Source organism: Mesocricetus auratus, unplaced genomic scaffold (genome assembly GCF_017639785.1).
Source record: "Mesocricetus auratus isolate SY011 unplaced genomic scaffold, BCM_Maur_2.0 Super-Scaffold_100023, whole genome shotgun sequence".
NCBI classification, from domain to species: Eukaryota; Metazoa; Chordata; class Mammalia; order Rodentia; family Cricetidae; genus Mesocricetus; species Mesocricetus auratus.
Window position 1 is genome coordinate 1,707,420 of NW_024429204.1, and position 10,245 is coordinate 1,717,664.

Here is a 10,245-nt window from a genome sequence, read left to right on the forward strand (position 1 = left end):
CGTGTAAGTTATCGGGGATTGCATTTGAGGAACCTAGAAATCCAGCAAAAAGTACCCCATGTTCCCTTTCCATCAGGGAATACACTGCTGGAGAAGAATTATAAACAGTGTTAGTAGACAATCTAAATGATCAACACTAAAAACAACTTAGGTCCTAGGCCTATCACTGTACTTCAAATATGAGTGGAAAACAAGGCAAGGAAAGACAAAGTCCTCTGGAATGATATCAGGACATTTTCTCTTCCTTGACTGTGGATCTTTTCACCTTGGTGTAACGTGCATTCTTCCTGCCAGCCTGGTGCCTGAGCTGCGTCAGTCCCAAATGAACACACAGGACAATATATTAATTTTAAAACTGTTGGCTGTTTGCTATGGTTTCTCATTGGTTAGCTCTGACTTAGCTATTAACCTATAACTGCTATTCTGAGTATTTCCACATGGTCTTCTCTTACCAGAGAAAGGGTCTGGACCCCTTACTCCTCTCACATCCTACATGGTGACTGACTGTGCCTCCATTTCCCAGAGTCCTCCTCGACTCCTAGTCCCATCTATCTTGCTTCTCTATTGGCCAACAGTGCTTTATTCATCAGCCAATAAGACAAACATAAATACAGAAGGACTTTTCCCATCACCTTAGTAGTGAATATGTGGTAACATTCACTTCTTACATCAGTACACTTTTCTCTTTTTTTGTTTTTCGAGACAGGGTTTCTCTGTATTGTTTTGGAGGCTGTCCTGGAACTCGCTCGGTAGACCAGGCTGGTCTTGAACTCACAGAGATCCGCCTGCCTCTGCCTCCCGAGTGCTGGGATACATCAGTACACTTTTACACCATTCAAGGTCTAGACAGCTGCACCCTGTGCTAAACGCCCATTCACCAGACACGAGTTTGAAACATGGCCAAGGGCATGATGGGAAAGTTGACCTCATACCATTACAACAATAAGAACTAAATGAGAGATTCTGTGCAATTTTCAAGGAACATTTTGGTATATTAATAGAGACGTAGATTATAAAAATCCAAGCCAAAGTCACGCTTTCAAAAAACATCCACTATTGAATTTATTTTCTTGGGACTAATTTGGCAAGCTATTCTAAGTAAGATTAATGCCAACCAGATCCAAAACAATGCAAGCGCCGAACCTTAGCACAACGCCCTGAGGTGCGCTGGAAGACGTCAAGCATCTGCAAATGCTCCTTGTGGTGACTGGAGCGTGGGGTGAAAGTCGGGGAGCTGCTTCCCGCTGGAATCTAAGATGGTGATCTTGAAACCTGCTTTCCCCCTTCCCCCGCGCGCTGGGAAAGGCTAGCACAGTGAACGGACCAACCAGGAGAGGCTCCCGGAACAGGGCTTTACCTCTGATATCCTTCCATTTCTGTGTCTGGAAGCCTGTGGCCACTGATCTTTCCCGACCTTTTGTCCACCCACATCTTCAGCAAAAGAAGCATCAGTCTCCGAGGTCCACGCGTAAGCGTCCAAATCCAAAGCGACTTGTCCAGAGAATTCTGGGAGCCAGTGACTGACTCCGTGGCTCCGTGGCGGGACAGAACGAAAGCAAGGTGCGGTGGGCAAAGCTGGCAGCGGCGACGGTGACCACGCCACGGAGGGAAGCAGGTCCAGGAGCCAGCCAGACCTGTAGCAGGTGTTGCACAAAAGTGCAATCGGACCTATTGTACCAGCCTGCTGAGGTCCGGGCACTGCCCGTTACTGTGACATGCTTTAGCCCGCCCACTTCCACAGTGGGGCTACCCACTGATGTGCGGTTCTGGTTCTGAAGGTGCCAGGACAGCCTTGCACACAAAACACGATACACAAAATACCGCTACACAAAATAATTTAGCAGGCTTGACCCTGCCGTCTCTTTTCGGATGCAACGGGTGACACGTTTTCTGAAGCCACTGTGTATCCAGTCTCGTTCTGGGTTCTTCGTGATTAACTAACTTAACCCTGCATCTAATCTTGCTGTTGTTCCCCCACCTTATAATTAGGAAACTGAGGTCCAAGTGTCAGATTTGGGGCCCCAGAGCCCCAACTCTTAAATAAAATAAAGTAGAATCTGGGTATTAACCTTAGTCCCTAAGGGCTTACCATAGTGTGTTCTAGATGTTATTACTAAAATATATGCACACATGCAAAGAGAAAGAGAGAGACAGAGACAGAGAGAGAGAGAGAGAGAGAGAGAGAGAGAGAGAGAGAGAGCACTCCCCTCCCCATAGATTGTGAGCATATGAGCATAGTCTGCCAATGCTCACACTGGCAGGGAAGACAGCTGTCCCCCTTAGCAGCGGTAAAGGCATGGGCCTCTTAGTCCATTTTCTTCTGTTATAACAGAATGCCACAGATCAGGAAAATTAGGAATTTGGCTTGTTTCTCTAGTTGATGAGACTTGGAAGCCAAGCGCGGCACGATTCCTGCACTACGCCTTTGCCTGATGGAGACGCAGAAGGGTGAGCAGGTGCCTGGAGAAGGGATTCTGAGGGGCAGGACTCTCCTTCCTATGAGGGGCTGTCACAGTAACTAGCCTCCACTGGTAGACTATTAATACCTCAATCCGTTCATGACCCCCTCTTAAAGGCCCCAATACCTTAATAACTGTTAACAATGTCAATTACATCTTAACCGTGAGTTCAAGAGCAGTCAGAGGTGGAAACTGAGACAGTGACCATTCTCCCCACAAACAGAGGCCAGGCAGTGGCTGTTAGAGAAGACGGTGGCCTTCCCATTCCCAACCCAAAGCTCTGGCTAAATCTGAAGGCCTAAGCTGCCAAAGTCAAGGGACATTAAGGTCAGAGTAACCAATTTGTCCTGCTTTGCCCAGAACTTTTCCACTTTTCGGTTCTGAAGGCCCCCACACCCTGGGAAACTTGTGAACCCCAGGAAAGTTGGGAGAGTCACCACCATGATCAAAGGAGAAGTCACAGAAAACTCTCTCACCCCCCTGCCCCAAGCCTATAGGCCACATTTCTCCCATCCCTGTAACAGCAGGAGGTCCCCAAACCCTCCCCGGCAAGCGTGGACTGGTCCTCACTATTCTTAGCCCAAGAACAGCGAGGCCTGTGTCAAGTCCCTAGAGCTTATCTGCAGAGTCCCATCATCTCCCTAGGGGACAAGCTTGGTGGTTGGATTCATTCCCAGCCTTGGGCTAAATGTCCAGGCCTTTTTTCATCTTCTGTGAGATGACAATATTCTCTCTTCATTCTAGACTCACTGGCTATGGGCTTAGAGATGCAGGGGGTGGTCAAAAGCTTTCTCTGTAAAAAAAAAAAAAAAGATGACACAGAGTTAAGTCTTCCGGTTAGTAGACGCACAAAGCATTGTACATGACTCAGTTTGGGAGGCAAAGAAGCTGTAACACCTCCGAGGTATCCCCTGTCCCTGGCCGGCTCTTGGGAGGAGTCCTAGGCCTTAGCGGGGCTGAAGACTTCTCACTCCATGTGGTCCAGACCCATTTAATGATATGAGCAAGCAAACTCCGAGCACTCAGAGAAAACAAATCACCACTCCGTCAGAATACTTGGGGGTAAATTAGTTCAGCAGACCGGCCCGGAGACGTACCCCATGACTCACCCTCACCCAGAGTAAATAAGGGAAGATTAAGTACAACTTGATCGAATCACGCCGAAGCTTGGCACAGAGCAACAAACACATCAGCTCGGAATCTCACAATTGGAACACATAATCTCATAGAATTTATGACTGTTAGTGCTCACCACATATGTTTCTGAGTTACTGTGTGCGAGGCTTTGGGCAAACCGCATTGCTAGGGTCTTGAGGGGGCCTGTCTGCTGATCCGGAACTGTTTGGCGTGATCTCTAGCGTGGCCCCGCCCACTGCAAAGCAGGGAGCTACCAGGGTGGGGGTGGGGGTGGGGGTGGGGGGGAGACACCAGGCGTGTGCCACACCCCAAATGGGCCTCTCTTCAAGTCCTAGCGGAGGTGCTGATAGACCGGCAGGCCCCTTCTCTGGGCCTTAGTTTCCCAATCTGTGAAACACATCGGGCAAAATGAGAGGCGCTGTACGTCTCAGAGACCAAGATCTCTGCAGGCCTTGCATTCTGGGAGTCTGTGAAAGAGCGTCATGGACAGCGTATTTAAAGAGAAGTCGGGGAGTGTAGTGAGGTCCACCTCCACACCTGTAGCACTGACCACGCCCTTTTGGGCATGGTGACTAGTGAGCCGTGATAAGGATTAGGTTTGGGGCTTGGAGCTCTCTCGTGCTTCCTGCTCGGGTCCGGAGAGCATCCGGGTGGCAGGGTCGGCATCCTTGGAAGGGGGAACCTGCGGCAGTCATCTGGTTTTTGTTGTTGTTGTTGTTAGTGCATTCTCCCCGAATAAACTTCACTTAACCTGCACAGAGTCTAGAGAATCTTGATTCCCACACCTACAGGGGAGCTTTGACCTGCTGCGCTCCAAACTAAAGTATCTGGAAGGAAAGGCCAAAGTATCATCTATGAGATCAGTAGTCAACTGGGGTGTGGGAGATGGGGGGCGTGGCTTATGGAAAGGCACACACAGTCCCAGAGGCCAGAGAATGTCAACCATGGGGATCTGGGAGGAACGGGGAGATATCTGGGTACTGAGGGAGGCGTTCTCTCAATCCTGCTGCTCAGGCAGCTAGGGCAGAATCAGGATAGGTTTTCAAATGGGCGTCACCCTGGAACTCCACTCCCATTAATCAAAGCTTTCTTTCTCTCTGAGCCCAGATGTAATCTCATGATTTCTGTCGACAGGAAGGCCACTCCCCTGCTTCAGCCCTGAGACTGTGGATGGTTCAGTGATGTAGGGCGGGTTCCCCACATTCCAATCTGTATGACCTGAAGGTCCCTCCAGGTCCCTTATCAGGGACTCCAGATCTGACGGCAGGGACTCACAGTGCAGACTCATTGGAAAGCCTGGGCAACAGGGACAGGAGTGAGTGGTGTGGGGGAGCCTTCCTTTGCAGGGGATGGTCTCCAGTGAGACCTCGACTCAGTCGCTGAAGCACCAAATGGGATGGGAGATTCCCAAGCTCCCAAGTCCATGTCCCTCAGCTGTCACTCGTGAGAGGACACACATGTAGGAGAAGCAGATGATGTGTAAAAGAATGTGCAGCGGCTTCTCCTTTCCACCCTAGCCCGGATGTGCACTGACCACCTCCTCTCGACAATGCCTCAGCGGTTCAGTCCCCACCAGCAGCCAAGGTCTGACCTTCCCTGGTGAGTCTCCAGCACTGTTGGCGTCACCCAGGGAGCTTTGAGCAAGAGAGAAACGTTTTTCATTCTGCTTGTTCATTTTCATTATGATTTTCACAGCCAATTCTGGGAAATCAGCTATCATAAAAGTCTCTATTCATTATCCATGTTCTTTCAGATGATCTCGGTTTGATTTGAAGTCTAGTTCTGTTAATATTTTGTCTTTAAAAAATAGTAGTGCTGTTTTGCCTTATTTTGTTTTGTTTTGTTTTTTCCCTGATTGCAACTCAGATATCAGCTGAGGACCGTCCTGCCCCTCAGCATCTGCGAAACGTCTGATGGCAGATTGTATTTTTCCAAAAAATGTCCACAACATTATTTTCAACCCCACATGCTCATTCTGAAGCTCTGTGACTCTTCCGTCGGGAGATGAAGGCTGGCTCTTTCTCCTCCTGAGTCTGGCTGGGCCTTTTGGACTGTTTTGACTAACAAGGTGCCCTAGAAAGGACTGTACAGGGTTTCTAAAAAGCTGGGTCAAGAAGTCAGGACAGTATTCATTTACGACACATACCTTTGGAGCCACCGACAGTCGCATAAGCGGTCAGCCACTCTGGTGGTGCCCTGTTGGATGTCTCCCAAGGAGAAGCCATGTAGAGATAGAAAAGTTTTTTTTTTCCCTGAGGATCCCCAGCTATACCAGCTTAGACAGGTGGATGGGGAGGATTGTGGCTGGGGCCCAAGCTATGGATGACATCTGTCTGTGTAGCCTCAAAAGTCTCCCCAGTATCTTTGCTTATTCCCAGAGGAGGATGGATGCTAAGCTCGCGTGTTGTGTTCTCACACGGTGCCTTTGCCCGCCACCCCCCCACATCAATTCTCCCATGGTGACTCTGGATCCTGGTTTTAGGTCCCCACAAACATCTGGGAACAAGCGATTTAGGTGAGTAGTGCAAAACTTAAGGTCATGCTGTGTTGCCGGTGTTTTTTCTTGTCCCGCCTGGTCCTGCCCTCTGCCTTGCCCCCAAATAAACACGCAGATGCTACCTTAGCTATAGAAGTGTTGGCCGGTGACTAGGGCTTCTTACTGGCTGGCTCTGTCTTAATTACTAACCCATTTCTGTTAATCTGTGTATTTCCACGTGGTCTTGTCTTACTGGAGAACTCCTGGAGCGAGCGTCCTTACTGTTTCGCTCGCAGTCTCCCTCTGCCTACCTCTCCCAGAATTCCCCCTCGTCTCCTCGTCCCGCCTATCTCCCTGCCACTGTTGGTCGCAGTGTTTTATTCATCAACCGATCAGAGAAACATATGTAGAGAAGGCCGTCCCCCATCAATGCTGCTAACCACAAGGGATCTTGTCACTTTGCTTTCTCTTCCCCCACCTCGGCCACCGATTGTCATGCTCTTCTCAGGTTGCTGGGGGGGGGGGACACCAGTACTCTTCACTTTCCACGATGAAGAGAACTTATCTCCCTGGAGAGGCCCATTCTGAAACTTCCATACCCAGCCACATCAAGAGTCCGGCCTTTGCCAGAATGCCTCGAGTTCATAGGCAGGCAGTGTTGCTCACGTGCGTGTTAAGTTGTAAAAGAAATTCAGAGATTGAGAGAAGGGGATCAATACTGCCCCAAGCTTACCTGCTATGAACATTTGATCATTGCCCTATTGCGTAGAATGGAACCACACTGTCCTTGCTGTTCAGCTCTGTATTTGCACAGCAGTTGCATAAACATAGCATCATCGAATCCTACTGCACCCATGAGATGTCCGTGGTTTGCTATAATTACCTTCTTTTACACAGGGATGCCGATGAGAAGGAAAAAAAAACGTGGACGTGAACCTAGGCACCCCCAACTCTCTGAGCCATTTGTCCATACTGACATCTCTCTGCAAAGAGGCTCTCTGGGACCTGCGTGCTTGTGCCAGACCCAGCGACTGGGTAGACTGCTCACTCATCCGCTTTAGCAAGCTGAAGAGACTTGAGCTTTCTGGGTGGTTGGTTTGTTAGCCTGGTGGGGATGGGTTCTGTGATGGGGGGGGCTGACAGTCTGTACATCAAGAGAGCTCTGCTTTCCAGCCACCCTGGGGATAGACGGCTTCTGGTGAGTTCAGCATGAGTCATCTGCTTCCCCTGGAGTGTTTATCGCAAGTCATGAGGGCTGTATCTGCTGGGGCCATCTGGGGAAGAAGGATGTACTTGGGAGCTGTCTGTCTGTCCTCAGAGCCTGGAGGGGACTTACTTCATTGGGTAGAAAGTCAGTCTTCCTAGGAGGGAACATGGAGACAGTTCTCCTCCTCCATAGAGTGCACTGATGAGCAATTTTCTAAGCAGAACCCCTGGAGACCAGCATCTGCTCTGGCCCCTTCCCAGGCTGAGGTGGGAGACCCCACACTGGGCGGATGACACCAGGGAGGCGTTGACCTTTCCTTTGATGATACCCCTGGGCCTTGAGCTAATTGTGAAGGAAGAATTCACAACTGAGTTATCATTCTGTCACTCAGCTGCTCCCACAGCTGCTCGTTCTTGAGAGAGGCCAAGAGCAGCCAAATCCTCCCTTCCCATACAACCATGCTAACATCCACCCACCCCTGCCTTCATGACTGCCCTTGACTCCAGGGGCTCAGGAAAAGTCTAGGATAGGAGGGGGAAGGCTGAGCTTTGAATGCATCAATCCAGAATCCAGTCCAGTTACCTGGCAACCCTGGATGCCATGCTTTCTTTATCATCTGAGCCTGGGGTGCCCCAGCATCTTAGGGGAAGCATCCCTTGAGATTAGAGGCAAGCAGCTTCAAGGCGGCCTTTGGAGAGGCAAGGGTTAGAGACTGAGTTGGGGGCAGGGGTGTGGACTCCTCATTATTCATCCAAATGCTTCCCCTCTGTTTACAGTGATCACAGCTGTTGCAAGCCCTGTCCTTTCGCCAGAACGATCTTGGGCTTTCTCCCTGAGGTCTTGCTACTCTGCTGTGTAGCAAAGCCGCCCAGGCCGTCCTCCTGCGGCCTCTTCGAGTCCTGACTGTAGGTTCTCATCCACTCAGATAATAGGCTGGGTACAAGAGCCATGCACAACTAGAATTTAGCCAGCCGGCCACATAAAAGCTACGGTCAAGTCAAGGACTAGTTCTGAATTCAGGCAGTCTGTCCCATTGTCCAGGCACTCTTCAGTCACCTCAGTGACCCCCCACCCCCGCCGTGGCCTTTCACGGTGTGTGTAGTGCAGTCTTTCAGTTTAACCCAGGTATGACAATCATCCGACATCCCTGTTCTTGGCTCTGTTTTCTCACACGGGCCTTCTGTCCTTGAAAAGTCCGCGAATGTTCATAATCTTCTTCCCCCTTCTACTTGGCTAAGACTTCCAAAGAATCCACTACTGATGTTCCTTTGGAGAACAGTAAAATTCCTGCACGGGAAGATGCCATTAGGGTATTGAGATTTTCTCCATCTAGTCTCGGTCCCGCTGGGCCGGTTTCTCTCCACCCGATTGGGTCCCGGCAGCCAGTATGAAATAACCACTCTGAGACTTAGTGTCTATTTATAATTGTTTGCCCACTGGCTTAGGCTTCTTACTGGCTAGTTCTTTCTTAATTATTAACCCATTTCTATTTATCTGTGTATCTACACATAGTCTTGGCTTACGGGTGATGCCCAGGCCTCTTGCTTCCTGGGCAGCTACATGATATCTCTTTGACTCTGCCTACTGCTTTTCTCTATTTCTGTTTGGATTTCCCACCTGGCTAAGTACTGCCTGCCCATTGGCTGAAACAGCTTTATTCATCAACCAATAAGAGAAACATATATTCACAGCCTACAGAAGGACATCCCCCATCATTCAAGAGTGTCCAGTTAGAGTCCTTAGAACTCGGGGGGGGGGGGTGTATGGTAAGTCTGTGCTAAGTGGTGGTGACATAGTGACAACTCTACCACTGTGTGGAATTTATCTTCATTTGAAAGATGCCCTCAGGCATGACTCCAAAAGATAGGTACCCCACATCCTAGTAACCATGGCTGGAAAATACAGACATCTTACACTACCTTCGTGATGTGTAAGAGGGTGACTCAGCTTAGTGTCACTGCCTCAAGGAAACTTTTCTTTATTGATATCTTCCTATTACCTGCTGCTCCTGTCCCAGGATAACCTCTGCACAGCCATGGATGGGGGGGGTCATTCTCTAACCACAGTGCCTGGCGTGTATCTGCTGAAGGAATATTTATTTCTACAACTGTCCATGCATTTCAATGTGTCTCGTGGTAGGTACCTGGCTTTTGGGAAAGACTCAAGAGCTTATGTGTATGAAGGACACAGAGTACCTATATTACTTCTAGGTGAAAGAAATACACTCCCTTTTCCCTTTTAAATCTGATGAAGACAACCCTCAGTTCTCATACCCCTCTCTTGTATTGTCAACTGTAGGGACTCCAAAAGGTTAGAGAATGCTCTTGGCCCCCCAACAATGCTTGAGGTTAGAAGTGGTCATATGACGCAGTGTCAGCCAATGAGCTAGGAGGAGAAATTTGTCTTTCCATCAGACATAGCTTAGAGGTATGAGAACATGAAGTAGTGTTGTGAACAAAGGACTAAGATTCACCGGCCAACTGCACTCTTCCTGAACTTGAAGCAGACATTTGTCTCCAGGATAACGGTTACAAGGCTCCAAGTAAGTCTTGCTGGGGGTAGGGCTGGGGTGGGGGCGGGTTATTGTGGTACCATTCTTCCAGAGAGCTGGTGGGGCACTTCTGGTTCTCTTCAGAGCTGTCCGTCATCAATACTCAAGGCATGTTTGATCCTACCACGCACAAATGGGAACATCCCCTCTGTAACAGGACGTTAGAGCAGGCATCAGCAGAGGTGAGTCACGCTGTGGCAGTACAGCATGATTGACAGAGGAGGCCACGCCCCGGATACCTGCCAGTCCCGTGCTACCCCTCTCGGGCTGAGCTTGCTAAGGAAGCATGAGAACCAAATAGAGACAGTCCTAGGGCTTTGTTAATGTCTTCCGGGCAAAAAAGATCAGTAAAGCGGAAAAGGGATGAGGCCATAGCAAGCAGAAGCTCAGGGGGGCTGCAGGACACCAAACGCTG

At 49.5% G+C, this 10,245-nt stretch overlaps 1 long non-coding RNA gene across 1 annotated transcript; it reads left to right on the top strand.

Annotated features, from left to right (window-relative positions):
* Positions 1-4,596: 4,596 nt before the first annotated feature.
* LOC121133718 lies at positions 4,597-6,219 on the top strand. Its single transcript, XR_005870688.1, has 2 exons — positions 4,597-5,195; positions 5,463-6,219. It is a non-coding gene; the product is annotated as an uncharacterized LOC121133718 (long non-coding RNA).
* Positions 6,220-10,245: the final 4,026 nt, after the last annotated feature.